At 45.0% G+C, this 16752-nt stretch overlaps 1 protein-coding gene across 3 annotated transcripts in view; it reads right to left on the bottom strand.

Moving 5' to 3' along the window:
- LOC144893227 (uncharacterized) overlaps positions 1–16752 on the bottom strand; it is a 279241-nt gene that overhangs the window by 66599 nt on the left and 195890 nt on the right. For 2 of the 3 annotated variants that reach the window (XM_078782975.1, XM_078782976.1), the window contains exons 7-12: positions 12957–13040; positions 12148–12240; positions 9801–9893; positions 4163–4255; positions 3074–3166; positions 1059–1151 (exon numbers count right to left, since the gene is read on the bottom strand). The gene's annotated coding sequence lies outside the window, so the exon portion shown is untranslated. The remainder of the gene's footprint in view (positions 1–1058; positions 1152–3073; positions 3167–4162; positions 4256–9800; positions 9894–12147; positions 12241–12956; positions 13041–16752) is intronic. The other variant, XM_078782977.1, reaches the window with a different exon arrangement.

Genomic DNA, 16752 nt, shown 5'->3' with positions numbered 1-16752 from the left:
GACGTGCTTTACCAAAAAGCTCTTATTTGGTCTCATCTGTCCATAGGACATTCACCCAGAAGGATTTTGGCTTGTTCAGGTGTGTTTTGCCAAACTCCAGTCATGCTTTCTTCTGTCTCTCTCTCAGCAGTGAAGTCCTCAAGGGTCTCCGACCATAGAACCCCATTTCATTAAGTTGGCGACGGATGGTGCGAGTTGAAATTGTCATACTGTGTTGTGATTTAATTGACTCACTGTGTTGAAATTTATATCCTCTGTGTCTGAAGGTCAGCTTGAATCTGTTTGGCAGTTGATTGAGATGCTTTCTCCATAATTCGATCAATCGTTCGCTGTAATCTTCGATCAAGTTTTCTCTTGTGGCCACGTCCAGAGAGGTTGGCTGCAGTGCCATGGGCCTCAAACTTCCTGATAACATTGCGTACGGTGGACACAGGAACATCAAGGTCTCTGGAGATGGACTTGTAGCCTTGATTGTCCATGCTTGGCTACAATATTGTGTCTGACCTCCTCAGACAATTCTCTGGTTTTCTTTCTTTTCTCCATTCAAACTGGTTGAATGCATGATTCTTACATTGCAGGCACCTGCAACTCACCAAAGGTGAGTTCAATTCCAAAGTAAAGGAGAATCACCTGCTCGAAATCCAAATATTTCTAACAACTTCTAAAACGTGCCAATAATATTGTCCAGGCCATTTTAGGATTTTTGTGTGGAATAAGCTAAGATTTAGGAATATCTTCAGCTTTTTTTTGTTTTGTTCCATTGCAAACCAAAGACGTACATTTGTAGAAACCAATTTTTTTTGAATTTCAACAATTTTCTGAAAGAAATGGTGCATTGTTTGAAAGAAGTGCACGGGTGCCAATATTTTTGGCCACAACAGTACATATGTGATTCTGCGAGTTGCTATGTTGTTGCATATGTGGTTGTCCTGGCGTTTTATGAAGTGTCTACATGCTCAGGTGGGTGTGCGTGTCTGTCCTGGTATAAATTATATCCTGTGGCATTAAAGTGTGCATGTTTCTGGAATGATGTGTGTGTGATGTGTGTGTGATCATACCTTCAGAAAGGAGGTTGGAACGATGTGATGAATTCCATTGTACAAATACCTGAAAACCCCTATAATCTTCTGAGGAACAGATGGAACAGTTTCCTGTGTGATGGACACAAGAGAAGAAGAAATGAGAATTAACGAAAGATATTTCACCAAAGTGGCCACAAATGATCAGTGATCCCTCAACAATCAGGGATATGTTCTGGATGTGTGAGGTTACAGCCAAAGCCAAAAATTTTGGCACCCTCGCACCTTTTTCAAATAACTCACAATTTTCTCAAAAACTAAGTTCAAATGGACAAAAGTATTTGGCCTCCACAATTCTCTATTTCACTGTTAATTTTACAGAACCATTGTTTTTCATTCAGAACTTAATATATCCTTTGAAGTCATAAAATAAAAAGAAATGCTGTTGATAAAATTATTGACACCCTATCCTTAATATTTGGTAGCACAGCCTTTGGACAAAATAACTGCAGTCAAGCGCTTCCTATAGCCATTAATGAGTTTCTACACCTCGCTATTGGCAGTTTGACCCACTCTTCTTGTGCAAACTGCTCCGGTTTTGCCAGATTTGAAAGGTGCCTTCTCCCAACTGCTGTTTTCAGATCTCCCCACAGGTGTTCAATGGGATTTAGATCTGGACTCATTGCTGGACACTTCAGGACTGTCCAGCATTTTGTCTTGAACCATTCCAGGGTGCTTTTTGAAGTGTGTTTGGGGTCATTGTCCGGCTGGAAGACCAATGACCTTCGACGGAGACCCAGATTTCTGACACTGGGTTGAACATTGCGCTCCAAAATGCCTTGGTAATCTCTTGATTTCATGATGCCATGCACACATTCAAGTCACCCAGTGCCAGAGGCAGCACAGCAACCCCAAAACATCACTGAACCTCCTCCATGTTTGACTGTAGGGAAGGTGTTCCTTTATTTGAATGCTTCATTTTGTTTTCTGTAAACATAGAGATGACGTGCTTTACCAAAAAGCTCTTATTTGGTCTCATCTGTCCATAGGACATTCACCCAGAAGGATTTTGGCTTGTTCAGGTGTGTTTTGCCAAACTCCAGTCATGCTTTCTTCTGTCTCTCTCTCAGCAGTGAAGTCCTCAAGGGTCTCCGACCATAGAACCCCATTTCATTAAGTTGGCGACGGATGGTGCGAGTTGAAATTGTCATACTGTGTTGTGATTTAATTGACTCACTGTGTTGAAATTTATATCCTCTGTGTCTGAAGGTCAGCTTGAATCTGTTTGGCAGTTGATTGAGATGCTTTCTCCATAATTCGATCAATCGTTCGCTGTAATCTTCGATCAAGTTTTCTCTTGTGGCCACGTCCAGAGAGGTTGGCTGCAGTGCCATGGGCCTCAAACTTCCTGATAACATTGCGTACGGTGGACACAGGAACATCAAGGTCTCTGGAGATGGACTTGTAGCCTTGAGATTGTCCATGCTTGGCTACAATATTGTGTCTGACCTCCTCAGACAATTCTCTGGTTTTCTTACTTTTCTCCATTCAAACTGGTTGAATGCATGATTCTTACATTGCAGGCACCTGCAACTCACCAAAGGTGAGTTCAATTCCAAAGTAAAGGAGAATCACCTGCTCGAAATCCAAATATTTCTAACAACTTCTAAAACGTGCCAATAATATTGTCCAGGCCATTTTAGGATTTTTGTGTGGAATAAGCTAAGATTTAGGAATATCTTCAGCTTTTTTTTGTTTTGTTCCATTGCAAACCAAAGACGTACATTTGTAGAAACCATTTTTTTTTGAATTTCAACAATTTTCTGAAAGAAATGGTGCATTGTTCGAAAGAAGTGCACGGGTGCCAATATTTTTGGCCACAACAGTACATATGTGATTCTGCGAGTTGCTATGTTGTTGCATATGTGGTTGTCCTGGCCTTTTATGAAGTGTCTACATGCTCAGGTGGGTGTGCGTGTCTGTCCTGGTATAAATTATATCCTGTGGCATTAAAGTGTGCATGTTTCTGGAATGATGTGTGTGTGTGATCATACCTTCAGAAAGGAGGTTGGAACGATGTGATGAATTCCATTGTACAAATACCTGAAATCCCATATAATCTTCTGAGGAACAGCTGGAACAGTTTCCTGTGTGATGGACACAAGAGAACAAGAATTGAGAATTAATGAAAGATATTTTACTGAAATGGTGATAAATGTTGTTGAGGGTGAGGGGGCACTCAGAGGAGCATTTTATCAATAACCGTTTGGTATGAGATTCCTGGTGTTCTGGGTAGGATCGGACGAGTGGTATTCAAGTGGAATCATCCACACATGAAGACTGGCAGGATGTATCAACTACACCAGGAAAGGTGAACTCATAATCCCTTCTGTGATGCATTTGTCAGGTTGAGAATGCAGGTGTGACGCAAAAGGGTGCAAGTGCTGATCACAGTCTGATTCAGGGAGGAGTAGGGTGTTGGATCGAAAGAATATCACCAAGATGTCCATTGATGAACTTTAACTTTCTGGCAGATCAGTTCGCTAAATTTATCCTTTCCTGGAACACTTTATTTTAAATTTACTTCACAAATGAACAACTCATCCTCTGAAATAAATAATCCTGTTCTTAGCCTAAAAACGTCCTCATAACACCCATACGCGGAATGTCAGACATTGAGCTGCTCAAAGGTTCTACTGCAGGAGATTAATTGTTTGTTGCACCACCATGAGATCGGGCGCCAAGTTTGGGTGTGTTACGTCATAACGCAGTGACATCCACAGGTCGCAAATGCGCACAATGAAAACTTTCAGCAAGTATGCAACGACCACCGCACAGGATCTAAGTGGCCATTGGTGGTGCAACAAGGAAGTAACGGATCAAATGCACCCCACCGGTTCCTTTAAACTGGAGAGCCTGAAAAGTGTTTCGTTTCCTCAACAGTCATAGATTTGTGCGGGTGGAAGCATGGTTACATATGTGGTTGCCCTCGTCTGTTGAAAAGTGTGGACCCCTTTGTTGGTCGTGCATGTCTGCCCTGGTATCATGGACAGACATGCATGACCAACTGGTCGTGGTATCATTTATGTCCTCCAGGATTATCGTGTGTGTGTTTGTGGAGTGATGTGCGTGTGCGATCATACCTTCAGAAAGGAGGTTGAAACGATGTTCTGAATTCCTTTGTACAAATAGCTGAAAACTCCTTCATTCTTCTGCGGAACAGATGGAACAGCTTCCTGTGTGATGGATGCAAGAGAAGAAGAAGTGACGATTCGTGAAAGATATTTCACTGAAATGGTGATAAATTTGAGGGTAAGGGTCACTCAGAGGAACATTTTTATCGATAATCGTTTGGTATGAGATTCCTGGTGTTGTTGGTAGGATTGGACGAGTGGTTGGATTCTTTTGGAATCGTCCACACGTGAGCACTGGCAGGATGTATCAACAACACCAGGAAAGGTAAACTCATAATCCCTTCTGTGATGTATTTGTCAGGTTGAGAATGCAGGTCCGACCCAAAAGAGTACAAGTGCTGATCACAGTCCGGTTCAGGGAGGAGTAGGGTCTCGGATCGAAAGATTATCACCAAGATCTCCAGTGATGAACTTCAACTTTTTGGCAGAACAGTTCGTGAAATTTATCCTTTCGTGGAATACTTCATGATACATTTACTTCACAAATGAACAACTCATCCTTTGAAATAAATAATTCTGTTATTATTATTATTATTACTATTTTTTTTTTTTTTTTTTTTTTTTTTTTTTTTTTTGTATACAAGATCGAGGCTCGTGAAAGAGCGAACATTAATCACACAGAAAGACAAACAGACACACAAAACAAGTAACATCGGGAGCGGTAGACAAGATGGGGAGAGAGGGGGAAGGACACAAACACAACATTTGAGAGCAGGGACTGAGAGACATGGAGACCGAGAGAACTGTGGGAGGGAGAGGGCTTTGGGGGGAAGGCATGGGAAGGGGGGGGGGGTGGGAGAGGTATAAAACATATGGACCCTGCCAAGACTTCCAGGAAAGAAGTTGGAATTTCAAACAAGGTGGATCTGGGGTGAATTAGTGGGGGTAGAAAAGATCAAGGTTTTGGATGGGGGAAGATAGGAGATGGTGGTGAACAGCTGTTTTGAAGACCTGGAGGGAGGAGTGTGATTGAAGTGAGTGTGGGAGTTTGTTCCAGAGGCGGGAGAAAAGAGGAATGAAAGAGTGAAGGTGAGCAGAGAGCCGAGATTTCGGCAGTTTAACCATCAGAGGGTGGCTGGCAGATCTTGTGCGACCTGTAGGAATATTTGGGGGACAGAGCACAGAGAGAGCTGGGGGAGCAAGGCCGGAGAGGAGTCGGTAGAAGACAGAAAGACCACCTACCTGCCTGCGGTGAGTGAGTGAAAGGCCCTCAGAGATAGCTTCATCGCGGGAGATTCCAATGATTCTGAAAGCTTTGGATTCAACAGCGTGAAGCCGAGCCAGGTGTGAGGCAGGAGCACCGGCCCATAGGGGAGAACAGTATTCCATTGAGCTGCGGATGAAAGCCTTGTGTGTGGTGAGGAGCTCAGGTGTGCCTAGGAAGGACTTCGCACGACGGAGGATGCCCAGTCGGCGACTGGCTTTGGAGGCCAGCTTGGAAATGTGGTTTTCCCAAGAAAGATCATGGCAGATGGTGAGACCCAAAAGCTTGAGCGACAGAACTTCTTGGAGAGGATTGTTGAGAAAGTAGATGGGAGGGTTGTCCAGTCGATCTTTTCGGAGAGACATAGTAAGAGTGTGAGATTTGTCAGGATTGAAAGACATGTTCCACATGTTTGACCAGTCTGTGATTTTGTCCAGGTCTTCAGAGAGTGAGGAGGCTGCAGACTGCCGATCTGAGGGAAGAGGAATGGAGCGGCAGAGAGTGGAGTCATCAGCAAAGAGATACAGAGGATTTTCCAGAGAGTCGGAGAGATCATTGACAAAGACCAGAAAAAGCACAGGGCCCAGCACACTGCCTTGGGGAACTCCAGCCTGAACGGGAAGGGGAGATGAGAGAAATCCATTCAGGGCCACACGTTGACTACGACCAGAGAGGAAGTCCGCAAGCCATGCATGGAGATTTCCATGGATACCATAGGAGGAGAGTTTGGTGAGCAGAGCTCGGTGCCAGACCGTAACGAAGGCACGTGATATGTCAAGGGAGACAGCTCTGATTTCCTGTTTGGCATTGAGGACCTCCATCCATTGTTGAGACAGCAGAAGCAGCATGTCCAGAGTAGAGTGACCTGGTCTGAAACCAAATTGATGATCAGAGATCAAGCCATTGGAGAAGAGGAAAGATTTCATATCCGAAGCAATGATGGATTCCATGACTTTGCTGATAATTGGGAGCAGGCTGATTGGTCTGTAGTTGCAAGGATCTGTTTTTGCACCTTTTTTGTGTAAAGCGGTAATGTTTGCTGATTTCCAGGATGCTGGCAGATGACCTTGAGCAAAAGATAGGGTGAAAAGAACAGAGAGAGGGTGAGATAGAGTGGCAGAGCAGGATTTTAGGACCCGTGGGCTGATGCCATCTGGTCCAGTTGCAGAATCAGAGTCGAGGTTTGACAAAAACTCCTCCACCTTGTCAGGAGAGAAGGTCACAGAGTCCAGGAGCAGTTTGGTTCGACTGGGAAAGGTGGGAACAGAGAGAGTTGGGTTTGGGACTAAGGATTTTGAGGCAAACACAGAGTTGAGGCATTCGGCTTTGTCACGTGCGATGTCAACTGTGTGGCCATTTGAGGTAAGGGAGGGGATGGAGGGGGAACAAACACCAGAAACGGATTTGACCAGACGCCACCAGGATTTGGAGGAAGGAGACAGGTTTGAGAGTTCATTCTTGAGTGAGGAGAGATAGTGCTTCCTGGCACTCCTGAGGGTAGACACACACTTGTTCCGAGCTTGGTGGAAGGAACTGAGATTTCCTTCAGTTGGATTAGCCTTCCAAGAGGCAAAGGCAAGTTGTTTCAGGGCAACTGCCTCACCACAAGATTCAGTGTACCATGGATGGGAGGAAGGGTAAGACAACTGAAGGCGAGATGGGATAAATCTGTGCATGAGAGAGATCAGTTTGCCCTGGAAGAATTCCCAGGAAGAATTGATGTCAGAGGCAGTGGAGATGGGAGACCAATCCAGACGATTGATGGCTGCTTGAAGACCGTCCCAGTTGGCCTGAGTGAAATGCCAGACTCGTCGACGCTGAGGAGGCTCTCTGAGAATGGCCAGAGAGATGTCCACTTTGACAAGCACATGATCAGAAGAACCGATTGGAGCAGAAGAAGAGCAGCAGACATTAGCAGGGAAGTTAGTCATAACCAAGTCTAGAAGAGAAGATACTCCATTGGCTGAGATCCGGGTCGGGAAATTGACAGATTGTGTCAATCCCAGTGAGTCATAGAAGTCCTTTGCTGAGGGGCCTAGACTGGTGAGAGAGGAACCCACACCCAACCAGGTGGCATGATGACAATTGAAGTCACCACATATGAGGAAGAGAGAGTTGGGATGAGTGGATAGAAGTTGGTCCATGTTGTCAGACAGTGAAATGTAGATGGAGTCATCACTGTTTGGGGGACGGTACAGAACACATATGAACAAAAGGTGGGAGCGGAGAGGAAGCCGTAGCCAGAGGTACTCCTGGGGGTGAGGAGGAGAGAGGGCAGTGCAAGGAGAGTGAGGAAGAGAGTTTTTGATAAAGATAGCCACCCCACCACCAGGCCGAGGCTCAGGTCTATCATACCGGAGGAGGGAGTAACCAGGAAGAGATATTAAGGAATCAGAGACATCTTGAAGGAGGAAAGTCTCTGTTAAGCAGATCAAGTCTGGATTGTCAGAAGCAACCTGTATGGAGAGATCAGTCAGGTTTGAGCGAAGGCCCCGGATGTTTGAGGTCCATACCGTTAATGAAGAGAGAGGGGGAGCATCGGGTACAGGACAGGGGGGGGGAGGAGTAGGGTAAGATGAAGGATGAGAGGGGGAGGTAGGGAGAGCAGTTGTTAGTGTGTCAGCGATTGCAGAAGAGTTCCAAGAAAGGGAAGGATGAGGAGGATGAAAGGTTTGAAGGTGAAGGGATGAGGCACAGTGAGGTGTTGTTTGAGGGGGGGCAGAGGAAAGAAGAAGGTTGGGGGGGTGGAGGTATGAGATAGAAGGGAGACGAAGTGGGGAGGAGGCAGCTTTGAGGAGGAGGGAGAATTGGAGAGGAATGGTATGGGGGGAGATTTGAATGGGAGGGGTTGGGGGGGAGTTTTGAAGGGGAGGAGTGAGGGGGGAGTTTAGGAGGGGAAGGGCAAGGGGGGAGTTCAGGAGTGGAAGGGCAAGGGGGGAGTTCAGGAGTGGAGGGGTAGGGGGGGAGTTTAAGAGTGGCGGGGCAAGGGGGGAGTTTAGGAGTGTAGGTGCAAGCAAGGGGAGGGATTTGGATGGGAGGGGCAAGAGGGGCGTTTAGAAAGTGGATGATTAATGAAAGACGAACATTGAAAACAAATTGGGTTTGTTGTGATTTTCAAGTTAGCAATCCGGTTCAGAATGATGGAGGAGGGATGGAATTAATGTGAATTTAGACCATGTAGTGAGGGAGACGTATAAGATATTGAATTTCTTTTTTTTGAGGTGGAATGAGTTGGAGAGGAAATTGAGAAAAGCCTTTTAAATAGGAAGAAAAACAGCGTGTTGTAAAATACCACTGAGTAAAACACTGAAGGGGAAAGGTTATACATATTTAAATAATATTTAAACAGAACCGTGAACAACCTTATGTGCACAAAAATACCAACGGGGGGAGAGCCGAGAGGGACCACCACGAGTCACGTGAAGGGCAAACGGTGGATGGCAAGGAGTTAATGGGGGCGGGGCGAACAGCACACCTGGACAGAAAATACAGGATGAGTCAACAGTACACGTGGAGAAAGGAAAATAAATGTTTTTTTTTGTTTGTTTGTTTGTTTGGTTTTTGGGGGGGGAGGTGGGGATTTAGAACGTTAGACAGAGTATTATGTTCGGGGTAGAAGGGAAAAAAACTAAGAGCCAAGCAAAACACGATTAAGATAACAAACACCGACAGGGGTACAACTACAAGGCCACACACGAGGAGCAGAACACGATTAAATAATTACAAGTTACAGGAAATTCAAACCAAAAGTAACTATAATCAAAACAATAACGCATGGACGATAAAATAACGAGTTGAAATTTGACAATCTATCTGGGGAAAATGACAATCTATCTGTTCTTTGCCGAAAAACATCCTCACAACATCCAAACGCGGGATGTCAGACTGTGTACAAATGTCAAGGGGACCTTGAGTCAGACCTTGAGCTGCTCGAAGGTTCTACTGCAGGAGTTGAATTGTCTGTTGAAACACCGTGACATAGCACACCAAGTTTGAGTGTGTTACGTCATATCACCGTGACATCCACAGGTCACAAAAGCGCACAATGAAAACTTCCAGAAAGCGTGCAACGACCACTGTACAGGCCAAATGTGGCCGTTGTTGGTGCAGTCAAGAAGAAACAGATCAAACGGACCCCTCCGATTCCTTTAAACTGGAGACCCTGGAAAGTGTTTGTTTCCTCAACAGTCATATATTTGTTCTGGTGGGAGTGTGGTTGCATATGAGGTTTTCTGGATTGCTATGTTGATGCGTATGTGGTTGTCCTAGCCTGGTATGAAGTGTGTACATGTTCAGGTGGCTGTGGGTGTCTGCCCTGGTATCATTTTTATCCTCTGGGATTAAAGTGTGTGTGTTTCTGGAGTGATGTGTGTGCGATCATACCTTCAGAAAGGAGGTCGGAACGATGTTATAAATGCCATTGTACAAATAGCTGAAAACTCCTTTATTCTTCTGAGGAACAGATGGAACAGTTTCCTGTGTGATGGACACAAGAGAACAAGAATTGATTCATGAAAGATATTTCACTGAAATGGTGATAAATGTTTAGGGTAAGGAGGCACTCAGAGGAGCATTTTGTCAATAATCGTTTGGTTTGAGATTCCCGGTGTTCTGGGTAGGATTGGACGAGTGGTATTCTTTTGGAATAACCCACACGCGAGCACTGCAGGATGTATCAACAACACCAGGAAAGGTAAACTCATCATCCCTTCTGTGATGCATTTGTCAGGTTGAGAATGCAGGTCCGACCCAAAAGAGTACAAGTGCTGATCACAATTCGGTTCAGGGAAGAGTAGGGTCTTGGATCAAAAGAATTTCACCAAGATCTCCATTGATGAACTCTTACTTTCTGGCACAACAGTTCGCGAAATTTATCCTTTTGTGGGACACTTTATTATAAATTTACTTCACAAATTAACAACTCATCCTCTGAAATAAACTAGATGGTATTCATAGAATACTTACCCTGCGCAGTCAACTTGTTGCGAGCCAACTCTTCTGTTTTTGAACATTTTTTTTTGTTAGATCCAATAGGGCTGCCAGACCATGTGAGCGATTAAATCATAAGTTTATATTCTCCAATATAATTGTTGCATAGATCACGCTCAATACATTTCAAACTGATCAGACTAAGCGTTGTCCCTGTCGAATTATGATGTCATAATTATGGTACCAATGACGTCATCGTTAACACCTATTTCCCATATGGAGTTCTTTACAATGAGCCATGTTTCCATTTTTTCCATGCAGTGGTTTTGGAGATATAGAGGTGCAACATTTTTCGGTTTTTCCAAGATGGCGCCTGTACCACATGACCTATGATGTCATGATTATCATTATAATATTCTACAGGAGGAGGTGCTGCTGTGGTGAAAATTTGGTGCCCATCAGACCAACAGTTGCTGAGAAAAAAAATTCACAATGATTGGATAAGTGTTGTACTTGTCGAATTATGACATCATATCGAAGGCACTGATGACATCATCATTAACACATCTTATTCCCCAAGGGCAGTGCTTGACAATGAGCCATGTTTCAATTTTTCCCATGGAGCGGTTTCGGAGATAGAGGTGTAACTTTTTTCGATTTTTCCCAAGATGGCGTCTGTACCACGTGACCTATGACGTTACAATTATCATTTTAAAAATTCTACAGGAGCCGCCGCACATATTCTGAAAATTTCGTGTCCATCGGACTAACAGTTGCAGAGGAATTTTTGTTTTATTCATCTTGATCAGATCAAGCGTTGTACTTGTCGAATTACGACGTCATAATTAAGGCACCGATGACATCACCATCAACATATCTTATTCCCCATGGTGAGTACTTGACAATGAGCCATGTTTAAATTTTTTCCATCGAGCGGTTTGGGAGATTTCGAAGTGTAACCTTTTTCGAAGATGGCGTCCGTACCACGTGACCTATGACGTCATAATCATGAATAAAAAAATTATACAGGCGGGGGAGCTTCTGTGATAAAATTTCGTGTCAATCGGAACAGTTGCCGAGAAAATGAATTTTTTTTAATGCAGACACGTACGGCACACACACATACGGCACACGTACGGCACACACATACGGCACACACATACGGCACACGGCACACACACGTATGGAAAACGGCACACACACACGTACAGCACACGGCACACGACACACGTACGCGTATGAATGCTTAACCCCGCATTTTGCTTCACGAGCGCAGGGTAATAATCCTGTTCTTAGCCTAAAAACGTCCTCACAACTACCAAACGCGGGATGTCAGATCTTGAGCTGCTCGAAGGTTCTACCGCAGGAGATGAATTGACTGTTGAACCACCATGACATAGGGTGCCAAGTTTGAGTGTATTACGTCATATCACAATGACATCCACAGGTCACAAAAGCACACAATGAAAACTTCCAGAAAGCGTGCAACGACCACTGTACAGGCCAAATGTGGCCGTTGTTGGTGCAGTCAAGAAGTGACAGATCAAACGGACCCCTCCGATTCCTTTAAACTGGAGACCCTGGAAAGTGTTTGTTTCCTCAACAGTCATAGATTTGTTCTGGTGGGAGTGTGGTTGCATATGAGGTTTTCTGGATTGCTATGTTGATGCGTATGTGGTTGTCCTAGCCTGGTATGAAGTGTGTACATGTTCAGGTGGCTGTGGGTGTCTGCCCTGGTATCATTTTTATCCTCTGGGATTAAAGTGTGTGTGTTTCTGGAGTGATGTGTGTGCGATCATACCTTCAGAAAGGAGGTCGGAACGATGTTATAAATGCCATTGTACAAATAGCTGAAAACTCCTTTATTCTTCTGAGGAACAGATGGAACAGTTTCCTGTGTGATGGACACAAGAGAACAAGAATTGATTCATGAAAGATATTTCACTGAAATGGTGATAAATGTTTAGGGTAAGGAGGCACTCAGAGGAGCATTTTGTCAATAATCGTTTGGTTTGAGATTCCCGGTGTTCTGGGTAGGATTGGACGAGTGGTATTCTTTTGGAATAATCCACATGTGAGGACTGGCAGGATGTAAATTTACTTCATCAATGAACAACTCATCCTGTGAGATATATAAATATGTTCTTAGCCTAAATAACGTCCTCACAACACCTAAACTCGGGATGGAGATTGAGTCCTCAACACGCAAAGCGCAGGAGATGAATTGACTGTTGAACCACCATGAGATTTATAGAATGCCAAGTTTGAGTGCGTTACATCATAACGCCGTGACGTCCACAGGTCACAAATGCGCACACTGAAAACTTTTAGGAAGCGTGCAATGAACCCAAGTGGCCATTGGTGGTGCAGTCAAGAAGTAATGGTTCAAACGGACCCCTCCGATTCCTTTGAATTGGAGAGCCTGAAAGCGTTTCATTTCCTCAACAGTCATAGATTTATGCAGGTGGAAGTGTGGTCACATATGTGGTTGCTCTTGTCTGTTGAAAGTGTGGACACACTTTGTTGCTCGTGCATGTCTGCCTTGGTATCATTTACGTCCTCCAGGATTATCATGTGTGTGTTTCTGGAGTGATGTGTGTGCGATCATACCTTCAGAAAAGAGGGTAGAAGGATGTTACGGATGGTTTTACACAAAGACCAGGGAATGTCTTGGGGCTCCACAGACACAACCTTCTGTGTGATGGACACAGGAAAACAAAAATTGAGAATTAACGAAAGATATTTTACCAAAGTGGCCACAAATGATCAGCGTTTCCTCAACAGTCATAGATTTGTTCTGGTGGGAGTGTGGTTACATATGAGGTTTTGTGGATTGCTATGTTGTTGTGTAGGTGGTTGATCTGGCTTGTTATGAAGTATGTATATGTTCAGGTGGGTGTGCATGTCTGTCCTGGTATCATTTATATCCTCTGCGATCAAAGTGTGTGTGTTTGTGGAGTGATGTGTGTGCGATCATACCTTCAGACAGCAGGTCGGAACGATATTTCAGTTATTAAGAAAATAATAATTGATTATATTAATGAAAGATATTTCACTGAATATGGTGGTGGAGAACTGAGCAACTCCTCATCCATAAAATATCCCATATTGTCTGCGTCTCAAATAGCCTCTCCTGATCAAACTCCTACCGCATGGCTTCTCGTGCTGACCCCTGTTTTAACTAAATGTGGAGGTGTGAAAGGCGGGTGTTTGGCATCTTAAAACCAAGCTTGCTCCGGGTAGGTGGAACTCGTTAGCCTTGGCCGGCAATCTGCCTAGAAGAAGGACAACTCTGATCCCAAACCCGGGTGGGTTGAGCTCGTTAGCCTTGGTTGGCAGTCTTCCAAAAATGGGGGTAGAGGCACTGTTGTCTCAAAGAAGACTAGTTTACCCGTCCCAGCCCTTTTTGTTCTGTGCATAGACAACAACAACAACATGCATTTTAAGGCAATTTTCCCTGCTAGAGCGGGGGTTAGCCTTGCGGTCCCCATGACAATCTTCTCCATTTTGCCCTATTTTCTGCATCTCTCCTTGTTAACCCCCTTGCCCGCATTTCTTCTTCCACCATCTTTAGACAAGTCTTTCTCGGTCTTCCACGTCCTCTACTTCCTTCTACATTAACTTCCATCACTCTTCTCAACCAGTCACTTTCATCCTTCCTCAACACATGACCAAACCATCTCAACCTGTTCCTCTTCACAGCATCAATCACAGGCAATATTCCCATCATCTTTCGCAATTCATCATTTGTCCTCCTCTCTCTCAACGATACTCCGCACATCCATCGAACCATTCGCATTTCCACCCTTTCCAGCCTTCGTTGCTGCTCTACGTTCATTACCCATGTCTCGCTCCCATAAATCATAACACTTCTCACACATGTAGCATACACCTTTCCCTTCAGCTTCAGCGACACTCTCCTCCTCATCAGCACGCCACTCAGTTCCCGAAACTTCTTCCATGCACATCTCACTCGAGCAACCGTTGCCGAGTCTGATCCACCTTCTCCATTCAGCATGTCTCCGAGGTAGCAAAATGTTTTCACACCTTCCAGCTTCACGCCATCTCCAAGATCCAACTCAACATTTCCTCCATCTGCAGCTCCCTCTGCGCACACCTTACATTTGAATGTAGCTGCCACACTGGTTAATGACCCTCTCAGACCACTACATTTTTGATGAACCCACTCAGCGCACATTGTACACTGAATGGAGTTCACTCCGACACCCTTCCTGCACACAGCACACGGCCACTTCCCAGTTCTTTCCACCTCACCACATGCTTTACCACTTGCCATCACCTTTGTCTTTCCGATATTCACCTTCAGACCTTTTGTCTCCATACATTCCTTCCACTTGTTCATCTTTTCCTTCAGTCCATCCATACTTTCCGCAATCAACACCAGATCATCTGCATACAACAACTCCCACGGTAAACCCTCCTTTACGTTCTGAGCCAGCACCTCCATCACAGCTACAAATAGTAGTGGACTTAGTACCGACCCCTGATGCACTCCCACCTTCACCTCAAACTCACCACTGTTTCCGTCCTTCGTCCTTACAGCTGTGCGTGCTCTTTTGTACATTGCCATCACTACTCTGATCAACCATTCCTCCACTCCTAACTTCCTCAATGCCCATGTCAATACTTTGCGTGGAACCCTATCGAATGCTTTCTCCAGATCAACAAACCCAAAAAACAACTTCTTCCTCTTATCCATGTACTTCTCCTGCAACTGCCTCACAATGAAAAGCGCATCTGTCGTTCCTCTTCCTGGCATAAATCCAAACTGCATTTCGTCGATCTTCACTTTCTTCCTTATCCTCCTTTCCAACACCCTTTCCAATACCTTCATTCCATGCTCCAATAACTTTATCGCTCGGTACGAGCCACACTCCAGAGGGTCACCTTTCCCCTTGTATAGAGGGACGAGGGTACTCAGTTCCCAATCCACTGGAATGCGGCCTTCTTTCACCACCAGATTACAGATCTCTGTCATTCTCTTCACACCCCAACTTCCTGCTGCCTTCAACATATCTCCCACAACTCCCGTCGGCCCTCCCGCTTTTCCACTCTTCATTGCTTTTATCGCTTCCTCAACTTCCTTCTCAGTTATCTTCTCTGCCGGTCCTAAAACTGGGTTACTCTCTATGTTGTCATCCCATTCATTCTCTGTATTCAACAGCATTTCCATATATCTTTTCCATCTTCCTTTAATTCCATCTGGGTCGACAACGATTTGTCCCACTTCATCCTTCAAGCAACTCACCCCCATCACATCACACCTCTCTTTCGCTATGTGCTTTGCAATCCTGAATACTGCTTTCTGACCCTCTTCCGAATCCAAGCGTTCTCCGAACATTTTCCTACATGCCTCCTGCGCCTTTGCTACCTCTTTCTTTGCAGCCTTCCTGGCTGCCTTATAACTTTCATGCTCTGCTGTTTCTGCTCCCGTACCCTTCGCCTTCTGCCACTCTTTGAACTTCTTCCTCTTCTCGTCAATCCTCTTTCCAACTTCAACATCCCACCACCATGTTTCCGAGTGCCTCGGTGATCCTTTTGTCCATCCACATACCTCACCAACGGCTCCCAACAGACTAGCTTTCATTGACATCCAACCACTTTCAAGCTCAACCACATCATCCTCTACCCTACTCAGCCTCTCTTTTAATGCCTCCCTTACTGTCACCTCTTTCAACCTCCACACCTTCATTCTCGGTTGGTACTTCACCCGCCGAGCTCTCCTCGCACCTTTCACCCTTATGTCGCAGACAACCAAGTGGTGCTGTGAAACAGCCTCCTCCCCCGGGATCACCTTTGTGTCCCGGAGGTGCCCCCTATCTCGCCTACGCACCATCAGGTAGTCAACGGTTGTCGTCGACCCACCTGACGTGTATGTAACAAGCTTATTGTCCTCTTTCTGGAACTGAGTATTACAAATCAACAAATCAGCTCCATCAGCAAACTCCAAAATCCTTTCACCTTCTCCATTTCTCACACCATATCCGTAACCCCCATGAACTCCCTCAAAACCGTCCATACTCCTTCCCACATGTCCATTTAGGTCTCCTCCCACCACAACAACTTCCTCATCTTTCACGTTTTCCATCAGCTTCTCTATCGCACACCAGAACTTGTCCTTATCTTCATCGCTTCGACCAACCTGCGGAGCATATCCCGAGATGACGTTCACCAAGAGCTTTCCAATCATCATTTTCACCATCATCAACCTATCACTCACTCTAGTCACACTCACCACACTGTCTACAAACTCCTCAGAAAACAGGACACCAACACCATTCACGCCCTCCGGGCACCCTTGCCACACAAACTTGTATTTCTGTGCCTGCCTACCCTTCACCATTCTCACACCACTTCCCTTCCATCTCGTCTCTTGCACACAACA

The sequence above is a fragment of the Myxine glutinosa genome, chromosome 8 (assembly GCF_964187855.1).
Source record: "Myxine glutinosa chromosome 8, kmMyxGlut1.1, whole genome shotgun sequence".
Taxonomy (NCBI): Eukaryota; Metazoa; Chordata; class Myxini; order Myxiniformes; family Myxinidae; genus Myxine; species Myxine glutinosa.
The sequence above is the reverse complement of the archived record's forward strand: the minus strand, read 5'-3'. Positions and strand labels throughout refer to the sequence as shown.